The sequence below is a fragment of the Phalacrocorax aristotelis genome, unplaced genomic scaffold (assembly GCF_949628215.1).
Source record: "Phalacrocorax aristotelis unplaced genomic scaffold, bGulAri2.1 scaffold_68, whole genome shotgun sequence".
Classification (NCBI taxonomy): domain Eukaryota; kingdom Metazoa; phylum Chordata; class Aves; order Suliformes; family Phalacrocoracidae; genus Phalacrocorax; species Phalacrocorax aristotelis.
This window is the reverse complement of record NW_027441375.1, coordinates 462,999-477,769: the sequence shown is the minus strand read 5'-3', so window position 1 is coordinate 477,769 and position 14,771 is coordinate 462,999. Positions and strand designations below refer to the sequence as shown.

Below are 14,771 nucleotides of genomic sequence, written 5' to 3'. Positions count from 1 at the left end.
GAACTGTGAGGGAACTGTGAGGGAACTGTGAGGGAACTGTGAGGGAACTGTGAGGGAACTGTGAGGGAACTGTGAGGGAACTGTGAGGGAACTGTGAGGGAACTGTGAGGGAACTGTGAGGGAACTGTGAGGGAACTGTGAGGGAACTGTGAGGGAACTGTGAGGGAACTGTGAGGGAACTGTGAGGGAACTGTGAGGGAACTGTGAGGGAACTGTGAGGGAACTGTGAGGGAACTGTGAGGGAACTGTGAGGGAACTGTGAGGGAACTGTGAGGGAACTGTGAGGGAACTGTGAGGGAACTGTGAGGGAACTGTGAGGGAACTGTGAGGGAACTGTGAGGGAACTGTGAGGGAACTGTGAGGGAACTGTGAGGAGGGGGGCGGCCCCCCGGGCCCCAGCCCCCCCCCCCCGCCTGGGGCCAGGGCGCCGCGGCCGCCGGCCCCTTCCTCCTCTGCCCGCTCCCGTCGCAGACGGCTCGGTATGTGTAACGAGCGGCAGCCCCGTTCAGCAGCTCTCGGAGGGCGCGCGGCTGTGCCCGGCCGTGACCGGGGCCCGCAGGGGTTTCCCGCTCGCCCCGAGAAGGCGCTGGCCCCGAGCCGGCGCGTCCCGCCCCGCCCGGCCCTCGGCGCCCTCGCGAGCTGAGCGCGGCCCGGCCAGCAGGGGGCGCTGGCGCTCACCGGCTGGGCGCGGTGGCGGGGCCGGTGGGGGCCGTTCCTTCCGGCCGCCCTTTAAGGGCCGCCCCGCGGGGCTCGGGCTTCCGGTGGCGCGTGCGCGGCGCGTCGGAGCGGGGGCGGGAGCGGTGCGTGTGGCGGCCGAAGGGCCGGTGCGTGTGGCGGCCGGGTCGCGAGGCGTCCCTGTGCGGTGCCGGGGCCCCTCTGCGGCCCGGCGTGGGAAGCCCGCGGCCGGCGGAGCCTGCTCGGAGCTGGGCGGGGAGCGCCGCGGCGGTCCGGCCGCCGGCAGCCATCCCCTGCGGTGGCCGGCAGCCCCTCGGGACGCCTGGAGGCCTGGCGGTGCCCGAGCCTCGCCTGCGGCAGCCGCCTGAGAGAGCAGCGCGGCCGTGTCCGGGGGCCGGAGAGCGCTGGTGGGTGAGTTTGGGCAGCGGGGGGCGGGTGTGTGTCTCCGGGCGGGGCCGGGGGGCTCCGTGCCCCGCAGAGGAGCCCCGGTCGGGCATCGTTCGCTTCCGAACAATGCAGGTCTGTCCCTGGTTATTTTCTGTGTACAGTGTTTCGGGCCACCTGAAAGCCTTTGGCCGGGTAGGTTTGGTGCGGGGCGATGGCAGGTGTGGACCCTGAAAGATCTCGGGTGGGGGGCGTGGGAGGTATTTCTTGCCTTAAAACTCTGAGCCCACCTCGTGTGTCATGTCGTGTTATCATGTCGTGAGTCTCGTGACTGTGGCAAATGGCTGAGTCGGGCGTTTTCTGATAACTAACTTCTGAACGTGTGCGTGTGTAGGCACGGGGAGATTTGTGCAGGGTGACGGAGCCCCTTGTGCTTCTGTGCTAATGTCTACCTGTTCTAGACCTCCAGTGTTGGAAAGCCTTTGTTTAGTGCCTAGTTGTGGCTGCGTAACTGCTGTTGCGCCTGCAGCTGTGCTCGCAGGGATGCTGGGTGGCTCCGCATCAAACCGGCCGCCGGGCGGCCGGGTTGTGCCGCAGAGCATGCCAGGAGCTGTAGTCCTTGCGGCTGCCGGGCGGCCGGGTTGTGGCGCAGAGCATGCCGGGAGCTGTATTCCTGGCGCAGTGGCTGCCGGCCCTGTCACGTGGTTCGCCGGGCATGGCGGGAGGCGCGGTCTTCCGGCGCTCGGGTGCCGGGCGGCCGTGGCGCGTACGGTACGCGAGGTGTATTTTTGGGGTTGGATTCGTGTTGATTACTGGGGGCTTGCGGGTGCGGCCGCTTCCCGAGAAGCGGTGAGTTCCCCGGGAGCTGACAGAAGGGAAGAGGGAAAGGAGGAGGACGATGACCTTTTCCCCGTGCCCAGGGCGCAGATGATGGCCGCCTCCCCGGCCCACCGGAGGTCCCGCTCAGCCTCCCCGGGCCCCCCTTGCCCCGTGCGCCTGCCCCCAGCTCCGGCACCTCCCCATAAGCGTGCTGCATAGCCTTAGGCCGCCCCCAGGCCCTGTCGTGAAGGCAGCAAGCCGTCCCTCAAGCGCACTGGATTCCCCCTTGGCGCAGGGGCCCTTAGCAGTAGCGTGGGGAGGGAGCGGTGTGTCCAGAAGCCCCTGCGGAAGGAGAGGCTTTGGCCAGGGTCGATCGACGGTAATGACGGTCGCTGTTTCTTCTTTCCCTCTCCCAGAGACCGTGCTGAGAACGTGGTTGTCTGTCCTTCCCCCGGGGATGCCGTTGCCTGCGGCCGTCTCAGGCTCGCGTGGCTTCTCTCTGCCCGTCCTCGCCGTCCTCGCAGCGCAGGGCCGAAAAGGGATAGACAAAGCCCTTCCCGGCTGCGGACAGGAGCTGCCTCGGCTGAAGCTGGAGACGCCAACGAAAGGTAAAGAAGAAGAAACTGAAGGTGCTCTGGCTGCCAGCTGCCTTCCTGCCGCAGGCAAGAGAGAGCCTGTCCATGCAGGTGGGGGAGGAAGGATCCCCCTTCATAGCCCGCAGCGGGCCATGCCACCAACGTGCACCGTAGGGTCTGTACGCGTAACCCGGAGTTGGGTACGGGCGTGTAGTGCACGAGCGAGCTAGGCTACGTGCCTAGGAAGCCTCATCTGGTAAGAGCTGTAAGACACCCACGTATTCTCTTCAGGTGGAGGACGGCCTAGAGTCTGGAGCTGCAGAAGAGGCAGGGAGGAGAGGAGGGGAAAGAAGCATCTGAACGGCTAAATTGTGCCAGCAGCGCTGAGAGCGAGAGTCGCGGTGAGTCCTGGGCCACTGGGGCCCCGTTGCCTCTCTTGTGCGTCCTGGGCCCTCCCTGTCTCTCCCCCGGCCCCCTCTCTTTCCTTACCTGCTGCAAAATTATTTTTTTTTGCGCCCCCCCCGCACCTTCTTTCTCCGTCTCGCTCTGAGTGGCTCCCTGCCTCCCCGTCTTTTCAGTCCTCCCTCTCTCTGTCCTGTAGCCTGTGGCTCCTTTTTCTTTCTCCGCCTCTCTCTGCCTGGCTCTGGCTCCGTGTTTTTTTTTTTTTTTTTATTCCTCCTGCTCTGTCCTGTAGCCTGTCGGTGTTTTGTTGTTCTCTGGCTCTCTTGATCTGACTCCCTGTGTTACTGAAAAACGCGTTAAAATCGGAAACGACTCCTCAACACCAATTTAGTATTAAAGAGCAGGCATTCTTTATTCGCGGCGCCGAATGCACGGGGGATCGCTCCTCCTGGCGTGCGTACCTCACGCACCTTTCCCGTACAATTTATAGATGAAAATTTCACATACTCATACATAGTCATTATTGTCTTGTCTAGTGATGGGTACAAACTTGCTCGTTCCCTATGTCAGTCACTGCGCAGGCTCGGTTGTCCTCCCAGTACAGTGCGGGGAACGGGGACGTACAGTGCGGGGAACGGGGACGTACCAGGATCTACTGGGTTGTACTGGGAGGGAACTGGGACGTACTGGGAGGCTCTACAATGTCCTGGGATGTCCTGGGATGTAGTGTGGAGGAACTAGGATGTACAGGCTTGTACTGGGTTGTACCGGGTGGAACTGGCAGGAATTTGGGATGTACCAGGATGTACTGGGATGTACTGGGAGGTAACTGTTATGTACTGGGAAGGAACTGGTAGGGAACTGGGATGTACTGGTATGTACTGGGAGGGAAGTGTTATGTACTGAGGGTAACTGGGACGTACTGGGATGTGCTGGGAGGGAACTGTGAAGTACTGGGATGTACTGGGAGGGAACTGGGATGTACTGGGAGGGAACTGGGATGTACTGGGAGGGAACTGGGATGTACTGGGAGGGAACTGGGATGTACTGGGATGTACTGGGATGTACTGGGATGTACTGGGATGTACTGGGATGTACTGGGATGTACTGGGATGTACTGGGATGGAACTGGGATGTACTGGGATGTACTGGGAGGGCACTGGAATGTACTGGGAGGGCACTGGAATGTAATAGGATGTACTGGGAGGGACCTGGGGTGTACTGGGAGGCACTACAATGTGCTGGGATGTCCTGGGATGTACCGTGGAGAAAGTAGGATGTACAGGCTTGTATTGGGTTGTACCGGGTGGAACTAGCAGGGATTTGGGATGTACTGGGATGTGCTGGGAGGGAACTGTGAAGTACTGGGATGTACTTAGAGGGAACTGGGATGTACTGGGAGGGAACTGGGATGTACTGGGTGGAAAGTGTTGGGAATTCGGATTTACTGGGAGGGAACTGGGATGGACTGGGAGGGAACTGGGATGTAGTGGGACATACTGGGAGGGAACTGGGATGTACTGGGGTGTACTGGGAGGGGACTGTTATGTACCGAGGGGGAACTGGGATGTACTGGGAGTGAACTGTGAAGTACTGGGATGTACTTAGAGGGAAGTGGGAGGGAACTTGGATGTAGTGGGAGAGAACTGGGATTTACTTGGAGGAAAGTGGCATGTACTGGGCTGTACTGGAATGGAACTGGGAGTGAACTGTGTGTGAACTGTGAGGGAACTGGGATGTACTGTGAGGGAACTGGGATGTACTGGGATGTACTGGGACAGACTGGGAGGGATCTGGGACGTACTGGGCTGCACTGGTAGGGAACTGGGATGTACTGGGAGGAATCTGGAATGTCCCAGTTGACACCCACTTCCCTCCCAGTGCCTCCCAGTATATCCCAGTCTCCTCCCAGTACATCCCAGTAAATCCCAGTTTGCTCCCAGTACATCCCAGTACATCCCAGTACATCGCAGTACATTCCAGTTCCGTGCCTGTACATCCCAATACATCCCCGTTCCATGCCAGTACATCCCAGTTTCCTACCAGTTCATCCCCGTACATCCCAATTCCCTCCCGGTTCACTACCACTTCTTTCCCAGTGCCTCCCAATACATCCCAGTTCCGTCCCATTACATCCCAGTACATCCCAGGTCCCTCCCAGTACATCCCAGGTCCCTCCCCGTTAATCCTAGGTCCCTCCCAGTACTGGGAGGGAGCTGGGATGTACTGGGAGGCACTACAATGTGCGGGGATGCCCTGGGATGTACTGTGGAGGAACTAGGATGTACAGGCTTGTACTGGGTTGTACCGGGTGGAACTGGCAGGGATTTGGGATGTACCAGGATGTACTGGGATGTACTGGGAGGTAACTGTTATGTACTGGGAAGGAACAGGGAGGGAACTGGGATGTACTGGGAGGGAACTGGGATGTACTGGGAGGGAACTGGGACGTACTGTGAGGACACTGGGATGTACTGTTATGTACTGGGAGGGAAGTGTTATGTACAGAGGGGAACTGGTGCGTACTGGGATGTACTGGGATGGAACTGTGAAGTACTGGGATGTACTGGGAGTGAACTGGGAGGGAACTGGTATGTAGTAGGATGTACTGGGTGGGAACTGGGATGTACCAGGATGTACTGGGAGGGAACTGGTATGTACTGGGAGGGAACTGGGAGGGAACTGGGATGTACTGGGAGGGAACTGGTATGTACTGGGAGGGAACTGGGATGTAGTGGGAGGGAACTGGGAGGGAACTGGGTTGTACTGGGACATACTGGCAGGGAACTGGGATGTACTGGGAGGGAACTGGGATGTACTGGGAGGGAACTTGGATGTATTGGGAGGGAAGTGTTATGTACCAAGGGGGAACTGGGACGTACTGGGATGTAGTGGGAGTGAACTGTGAAGTACTGGGATGTACTGTGAGGGAACTGGGATGTACTGGGAGGGAACTTTGAAGTACTGGGATGTACTTAGAGGAAACTGGGAGGCAACAGCCATGTACTGGGATGTACTGGAATGGAACTGGGAGTGAACTGTGTGTGAACTGGGAGGGAACTGGGATGTACTGTGAGGGAACTGGGATGTACTGGGAGGGACTGGGAGGGATCTGGGATGTACTGGGCTGCACTGGTAGGGAACTGGGATGTACTGGGAGGAAACTGGAATGTCCCAGTTGACACCCACTTTCCTCCCAGTATATCCCCGTTTCCTCCCAGTATATCCCCGTTTCCTCCCAGTACATCCCAGTAAATCCCAGCTCGCTCCCAGTACTTGCCAATATATCGCCGTACATTCCAGTACATCCCAGTTTCCTACCAGTTCATCCCCTTACATCCCAATTCCCTCCCGGTTCACTACCACTTCTTTCCCAGTGCCTCCCAATACATCCCAGTTCCGTCCCATTACATCCCAGTACATCCCAGTTCCCTCCCAGTACATCCCAGTTCCCTCCCAGTACTGGGAGGGAACTGGGATGTACTGGGAGGCACTACAATGTGCGGGGATGCCCTGGGATGTACCGTGGAGGAACTAGGATGTACAGGCTTGTACTGGGTTGTGCCAGGTGGAACTGGCAGGGATTTGGGATGTACCAGGATCTACTAGGATGTACTGGGATGTACTGGGAGGTAACTGTTATGTACTGGGAGGGTACTGGGACGTACTGTGAGGACACTGGGATGTACTGTTATGTACTGGGAGGGAAGTGTTATGTACTGAGGGGAACTGGGACGTACTAGGATGTACTGGGAGGGAACTGTGAAGTACTGGGATATACTGGGAGTCAACTGGGAGGGAACTGGTATGTAGTAGGATGTACTGGGTGGGAACTGGGATGTACCAGGATGTACTGGGATGTACTAGGAGGGAACTGGTATGTACTGGGAGGGAACTGGGATGTACTGGGATGTAGTGGGAGGGAACTGGGAGGGAACTGGGATGTACTGGGAGGGAACTGGTATGTACTGGGAGCGAACTGGGATGTACTGGGGACATACTGGCAGGGAACTGGGATGTACTGGGAGGGGATTGGGATGTACTGGGAGGGAACTTGGATGTATTGGGAGGGAAGTGTTATGTACCAAGGGGGAACTGGGACGTACTGGGATGTAGTGGGAGTGAACTGTGAAGTACTGGGATGTACTGTGAGGGAACTGGGATGTACTGGGAGGGAACTTTGAAGTACTGGGATGTACTTAGAGGAAACTGGGAGGCAACTGGCATGTACTGGGAGGTACTGGAATGGAACTGGGAGTGAACTGTGTGTGAACTGGGAGGGAACTGGGATATACTGTGAGGGAACTGGGATGTACTGGGAGGGACTGGGAGGGATCTGGGATGTACTGGGAGGGAACTGTGAAGTAGTGGGATGTACTGGGAGTGAACTGGGAGGGAACTGGTATGTAGTAGGATGTACTGGGTGGGAACTGGGATGTACCGGGATGTACTGGGATGTAGTGGGAGGGAACTGGGAGGGAACTGGGATGTACTGGGAGGGAACTGGTATGTACTGGGAGGGAACTTGGATGTACTGGGACATACTGGCAGGGAACTGGGATGTACTGGGAGGGGATTGGGACGGACTGGGAGGGAACTGGGATGTACTGGGCTGCACTGGTAGGGAACTGGGATGTACTGGGAGGAAACTGGAATGTCCCAGTTGACACCCACTTCCCTCCCAATGCCTCCCAGTATATCCCAGTTTCCTCCCAGTATATCCCAGTTTCCTCCCAGTGCCTCCCAGTTTCCTCCCAGTACATCCCAGTAAATCCCAGCTCGCTGCCAGTACATGCCAATACATCGCTGTACATTCCAGTTCTGTTCCTGTACATCCCAATACATCCCCGTTCCATGCCAGTACATCCCAGTTCCCTACCAGTTCATCCCCGTACATCCCAATTCCCTCCCGGTTCACTACCACTTCTTTCCCAGTTCCGTCCCATTACATCCCAGTTCCGTCCCATTACATCCCAGTACATCCCAGTTCCCTCCCAGTATATCCCAGGTCCCTCCCAGTACATCCCAGTTCCCTCCCAGTACTGGGAGGGACCTGGGATGTACTGGGAGGCACTACAATGTGCGGGGATGCCCTGGGATGTACTGTGGAGGAACTAGGATGTACAGGCTTGTACTGGGTTGTACCGGGTGGAACTGGCAGGGATTTGGGATGTACCAGGATCTACTGGGATGTACTGGGAGGTAACTGTTATGTACTGGGAAGGAACAGGGAGGGAACTGGGATGTACTGGGAGGGAACTGGGATGTACTGGGAGGGAACTGGGATGTACTGTGAGGACACTGGGATGTACTGGTATGTACTGGGAGGGAAGTGTTATGTACTGAGGGGAACTGGGACGTACTGGGATGTACTGGGAGGGAACTGTGAAGTACTGGGATGTACCGGGAGTGAACTGGGAGGGAACTGGTATGTAGTAGGATGTACTGGGTGGGAACTGGGATGTACCAGGATGTACTGGGATGTAGTGGGAGGGAACTGGTATGTACTGGGAGGGAACTGGGATGTACTGGGACATACTGGCAGGGAACTGGGATGTACTGGGAGGGGATTGGGACGGACTGGGAGGGAACTGGGATGTACTGGGCTGCACTGGTAGGGAACTGGGATGTACTGGGAGGAAACTGGAATGTCCCAGTTGACACCCACTTCCCTCCCAATGCCTCCCAGTATATCCCAGTTTCCTCCCAGTATATCCCAGTTTCCTCCCAGTACATCCCAGTAAATCCCAGTTCGCTCCCAGTACATCCCAGTACATCGCAGTACATTCCAGTTCCGTTCCTGTCCATCCCAATACATCCCCGTTCCATGCCAGTACATCCCAGTTTCCTACCAGTTCATCCCCGTACATCCCAATTCCCTCCCGGTTCACTACCACTTCTTTCCCAGTGCCTCCCAATACATCCCAGTTCCGTCCCATTACATCCCAGTACATCCCAGTTCCCTCCCAGTACGTCCCAGTTCCCTCCCAGTACATCCCAGGTCCCTCCCAGTACTGGGAGGGAACTGGGATGTACTGGGAGGCACTACAATGTGCGGGGATGCCCTGGGATGTACTGTGGAGGAACTAGGATGTACAGGCTTGTACTAGGTTGTACCGGGTGGAACTGGCAGGGATTTGGGATGTACCAGGATCTACTGGGATGTACTGGGATGTACTGGGAGGTATCTGTTATGTACTGGGAGTGAACTGGGAGGGAACTGGGATGTACTGGGACGGACTGGGAGGGAACTGGGACGGACTGGGATGCACTGGTAGGGAACTGGGATGTACTGGGAGGAAACTGGAATGTCCCAGTTGACACCCACTTTCCTCCCAGTTTCCTCCCAGTACATCCCATTAAATCCCAGTTTGCTCCCAGTACATCCCAGTACATTCCAGTTCCGTTCCTGTACATCCCAATACATCCCCGTTCCATGCCAGTACATCCCAGTTTCCTACCAGTTCATCCCCGTACATCCCAATTCCCTCCCGGTTCGCTACCACTTCTTTCCCAGTGCCTCCCAATACATCCCAGTTCCGTCCCATTACATCCCAGTACATCCCAGGTCCCTCCCAGTACATCCCAGGTCCCTCCCCGTTAATCCTAGGTCCCTCCCAGTACTGGGAGGGAACTGGGATGTACTGGGAGGCACTACAATGTGCGGGGATGCCCTGGGATGTACCGTGGAGGAACTAGGATGTACAGGCTTGTACTGGGTTGTACCGGGTGGAACTGGCAGGGATTTGGGATGTCCTAGGATCTACTAGGATGTACTGGGAGGTAACTGTTATGTACTGGGAGTGAACTGGGAGGGAACTGGGATGTACTGGGAGGGAACTGGGACGTACCGTGAGGACACTGGGATGTACTGGTATGTACTGGGAGGGAAGTGTTATGTACTGAGGGGAACTGGGACGTACTGGGATGTACTGGGAGGGAACTGTGAAGTACTGGGATGTACTGGGAGTGAACTGGGAGGGAACTGGTATGTAGTGGGATGTACCAGGATGTACCGGGAGGGAACTGGTATGTACTGGGAGGGAACTGGGATGTACTGGGATGTAGTGGGAGGGAACTGGGATGTACTGGGAGGGAACTGGTATGTACTGGGAGGGAACTGGGATGTACTGGGACATACTGGCAGGGAACTGGGATGTACTGGGAGGGGATTGGGACGGACTGGGAGGGAACTGGGATGTACTGGGCTGCACTGGTAGGGAACTGGGATGTACTGGGAGGAAACTGGAATGTCCCAGTTGACACCCACTTCCCTCCCAATGCCTCCCAGTATATCCCAGTTTCCTCCCAGTATATCCCAGTTTCCTCCCAGTATATCCCAGTTTCCTCCCAGTACATCCCAGTAAATCCCAGCTCGCTGCCAGTACATGCCAATACATCGCTGTACATTCCAGTTCTGTTCCTGTACATCCCAGTACATCCCAGTTTCCTACCAGTTCATCCCCGTACATCCCAGTTCCCTCCCGGTTCACTACCACTTCTTTCCCAGTGCCTCCCAATACATCCCATTTCCGTCCCATTACATCCCAGTACGTCCCAGTTCCCTCCCAGTACATCCCAGGTCCCTCCCAGTACTGGCAGTGAACTGGGATGTACTGGGAGGCACTACAATGTGCGGGGATGCCCTGGGATGTACTGTGGAGGAACTAGGATGTACAGGCTTGTACTCGGTTGTACCGGGTGGAACTGGCAGGGATTTGGGATGTACCAGGATCTACTGGGATGTACTGGGATGTACTGGGAGGTAACTGTTGTGTACTGGGAGTGAACTGGGATGTACTGTGAGGGAACTGGGATGTACTATGAGGACACTGGGATGTACTGGTATGTACTGGGAGGGAAGTGTTATGTACTGAGGGGAACTGGGACGTACTGGGACGTGCTGGGAGGGAACTATGAAGTATTGGGATGTACTGGGAGGGAACTGGGAGTGAACTGGGAGGGAACTGTGAAGTACTGGGATGTACTGGGAGGGAACTGGTATGTACTGGGAGGGAACTGGGATGTACTGGGTGGAAAGTGTTGGGAATTGGGATTTACTGGGAGGGAACTGGTATGTACTGGGAGGGAACTGGGATGTAGTGGGACATACTGGGATCGAACTGGGATGTACTGGGGTGTACTGGGAGGGAACTGTTATGTACCGAGGGGGAACTGGGATGTACTGGGAGTGAACTGTGAAGTACTGGGATGTACTTAGAGGGAAATGGGAGGGAACTTGGATGTAGTGGGAGGGAACTGGGGTTTACTTGGAGGAAAGTGGCATGTACTGGGCTGTACTGGAATGGAACTGGGAGTGAACTGTGAGGGAACTGGGATGTACTGTGAGGGAACTGGGATGTACTGGGATGTACTGGGACGGACTGGGAGGGAACTGGGATGTACTGGGAGGGATCTGGGATGTACTGGGACGGACTGGGAGGGAACTGGGATGTACTGGGAGGGATCTGGGATGTACTGGGCTGCACTGGTAGGGAACTGGGATGTACTGGGAGGAAACTGGAATGTCCCAGTTGACACCCACTTCCCTCCCAGTGCCTCCCAGTATATCCCAGTTTCCTCCCAGTACATCCCAGTAAATCCCAGTTTGCTCCCAGTACATGCCAGTACATCGCAGTACATTCCAGTTCCGTTCCTGTACATCCCAATACATCCCAGTTCCCTACCAGTTCATCCCCGTACATCCCAATTCCCTCCCGGTTCACTTCTTTCCGAGTTCCGTCCCATTACATCCCAGTTCCGTCCCATTACATCCCAGCACATCCCAGTTCCTTCCCAGTACACCCCAGGTCCCTCCCAGTACTGGGAGGGAACTGGGATGTACTGGGAGGCACTACAATGTGCGGGGATGCCCTGGGATGTACTGTGGAGGAACTAGGATGTACAGGCTTTTACTGGGTTGTACCGGGTGGAACTGGCAGGGATTTGGGATGTACTGGCAGGGATTTGGGATGTACCAGGATGTACTGGGATGTACTGGGAGGTAACTGTTATGTACTGGGAAGGAACAGGGAGGGAACTGGGATGTACTGGTAGGGAACTGGGATGTACTGGGAGGGAACTGGGACGTACCGTGAGGACACTGGGATGTACTGGTATGTACTGGGAGGGAAGTGTTATGTACTGAGGGGAACTGGGACGTACTGGGATGTACTGGGAGGGAACTGTGAAGTACTGGGATGTACTGGGAGTGAACTGGGAGGGAACTGGTATGTAGTAGGATGTACTGGGTGGGAACTGGGATGTACCAGGATGTACTGGGATGTACTGGGAGGGAACTGGGATGTAGTGGGAGGGAACTGGGATGTACTGGGATGTACTGGGAGGGAACTGGGATGTACTGGGACATACTGGCAGGGAACTGGGATGTACTGGGAGGGGATTGGGACGGACTGGGAGGGAACTGGGATGTACTGGGCTGCACTGGTAGGGAACTGGGATGTACTGGGAGGAAACTGGAATGTCCCAGTTGACACCCACTTCCCTCCCAATGCCTCCCAGTATATCCCAGTTTCCTCCCAGTATATCCCAGTTTCCTCCCAGTACATCCCAGTAAATCCCAGCTCGCTCCCAGTACATCCCAGTACATCGCAGTACATTCCAGTTCCGTTCCTGTACATCCCAATACATCCCCGTTCCATGCCAGTACATCCCAGTTTCCTACCAGTTCATCCCCGTACATCCCAATTCCCTCCCGGTTCACTACCACTTCTTTCCCAGTGCCTCCCAATACATCCCAGTTCCGTCCCATTACATCCCAGTACATCCCAGTTCCCTCCCAGTACGTCCCAGTTCCCTCCCAGTACATCCCAGGTCCCTCCCAGTACTGGGAGGGAACTGGGATGTACTGGGAGGCACTACAATGTGCGGGGATGCCCTGGGATGTACTGTGGAGGAACTAGGATGTACAGGCTTGTACTGGGTTGTACCGGGTGGAACTGGCAGGGATTTGGGATGTACTGGGAGGTAACTGTTATGTACTGGGAGTGAACAGGGAGGGAACTGGGACGTACTGGTAGGGAACTGGGATGTACTGTGAGGGAACTGGGATGTACTGTGAGGACACTGGGATGTACTGTTATGTACTGGGAGGGAAGTGTTATGTACTGAGGGGAACTGGTGCGTACTGGGATGTACTGGGATGGAACTGTGAAGTACTGGGATGTACTGGGAGTGAACTGGGAGGGAACTGGTATGTAGTAGGATGTACTGGGTGGGAACTGGGATGTACCAGGATGTACTGGGATGTACTGGGAGGGAACTGGTATGTACTGGCAGGGAACTGGGATGTAGTGGGAGGGAACTGGGAGGGAACTGGTATGTACTGGGAGGGAACTGGTATGTACTGGGAGGGAACTGGGATGTACTGGGACATACTGGCAGGGAACTGGGATGTACTGGGAGGGGATTGGGATGTACTGGGAGGGAACTTGGATGTATTGGGAGGGAAGTGTTATGTACCATGGGGGAACTGGGACGTACTGGGATGTAGTGGGAGTGAACTGTGAAGTACTGGGATGTACTGTGAGGGAACTGGGATGTACTGGGAGGGAACTTTAAAGTACTGGGATGTACTTAGAGGAAACTGGGAGGCAACTGGCATGTACTGGGATGTACTGGAATGGAACTGGGAGTGAACTGTGTGTGAACTGGGAGGGAACTGGGATGTACTGTGAGGAAACTGGGATGTACTGGGATGTACTGGGAGTGAACTGGGAGGGAACTGGGATGTACTGGGAGGGAACTGGGAGGGAACTGGTATGTAGTAGGATGTACTGGGTGGGAACTGGGATGTACCAGGATGTACTGGGATGTAGTGGGAGGGAACTGGTATGTACTGGGAGGGAACTGGGATGTACTGGGATGTAGTGGGAGGGAACTGGGAGGGAACTGGGATGTACTGGGAGGGAACTGGGATGTACTGGGAGGGAACTGGGATGTACTGGGACATACTGGCAGGGAACTGGGATGTACTGGGAGGGGATTGGGACGGACTGGGAGGGAACTGGGATGTACTGGGCTGCACTGGTAGGGAACTGGGATGTACTGGGAGGAAACTGGAATGTCCCAGTTGACACCCACTTCCCTCCCAATGCCTCCCAGTATATCCCAGTTTCCTCCCAGTATATCCCAGTTTCCTCCCAGTATATCCCAGTAAATCCCAGTTTGCTCCCAGTACATCCCAATACATCGCCGTACATTCCAGTTCCGTTCCTGTCCATCCCAATACATCCCCGTTCCATACCAGTACATCCCAGTTTCCTACCAGTTCATCCCCGTACATCCCAATTCCCTCCCGGTTCACTACCACTTCTTTCCCAGTTCCGTCCCATTACATCCCAGTTCCGTCCCATTACATCCCAGTACATCCCAGTTCCCTCCCAGTACATCCCAGGTCCCTCCCAGTACTGGGAGGGAACTGGGATGTACTGGGAGGCACTACAATGTGCGGGGATGCCCTGGGATGTACTGTGGAGGAACTAGGATGTACTGGGTTGTACCGGGTGGAACTGGCAGGGATTTGGGATGTACCAGGATCTACTGGGATGTACTGGGATGTACTGGGAGGTAACTGTTATGTACTGGGAAGGAACAGGGAGGTAACTGGGATGTACTGGTAGGGAACTGGGATGTACTGGGAGGGAACTGGGACGTACTGTGAGGACACTGGGATGTACTGGTATGTACTGGGAGGGAAGTGTTATGTACTGAGGGGAACTGGGACGTACTGGGATGTACTGGGAGGGAACTGTGAAGTACTGGGATGTACTGGGAGTGAACTGGGAGGGAACTGGTATGTAGTAGGATGTACTGGGTGGGAACTGGGATGTACCAGGATGTACTGGGATGTAGTGGGAGGGAACTGGGATGTACTGGGAGGGAACTGGGATGTAC

The 14,771-nt window shown here is 56.0% G+C and overlaps 1 long non-coding RNA gene across 2 annotated transcripts in view; it reads left to right on the top strand.

Annotated features, from left to right (window-relative positions):
• Nucleotides 1–2,749: 2,749 nt before the first annotated feature.
• LOC142051476 (uncharacterized) overlaps nucleotides 2,750–14,771 on the top strand; it is a 130,230-nt gene continuing 118,208 nt past the window's right edge. For both annotated transcript variants that reach the window (XR_012658514.1, XR_012658513.1), the window contains exon 1: nucleotides 2,750–2,854. This is a non-coding gene — a long non-coding RNA (uncharacterized LOC142051476). The remainder of the gene's footprint in view (nucleotides 2,855–14,771) is intronic.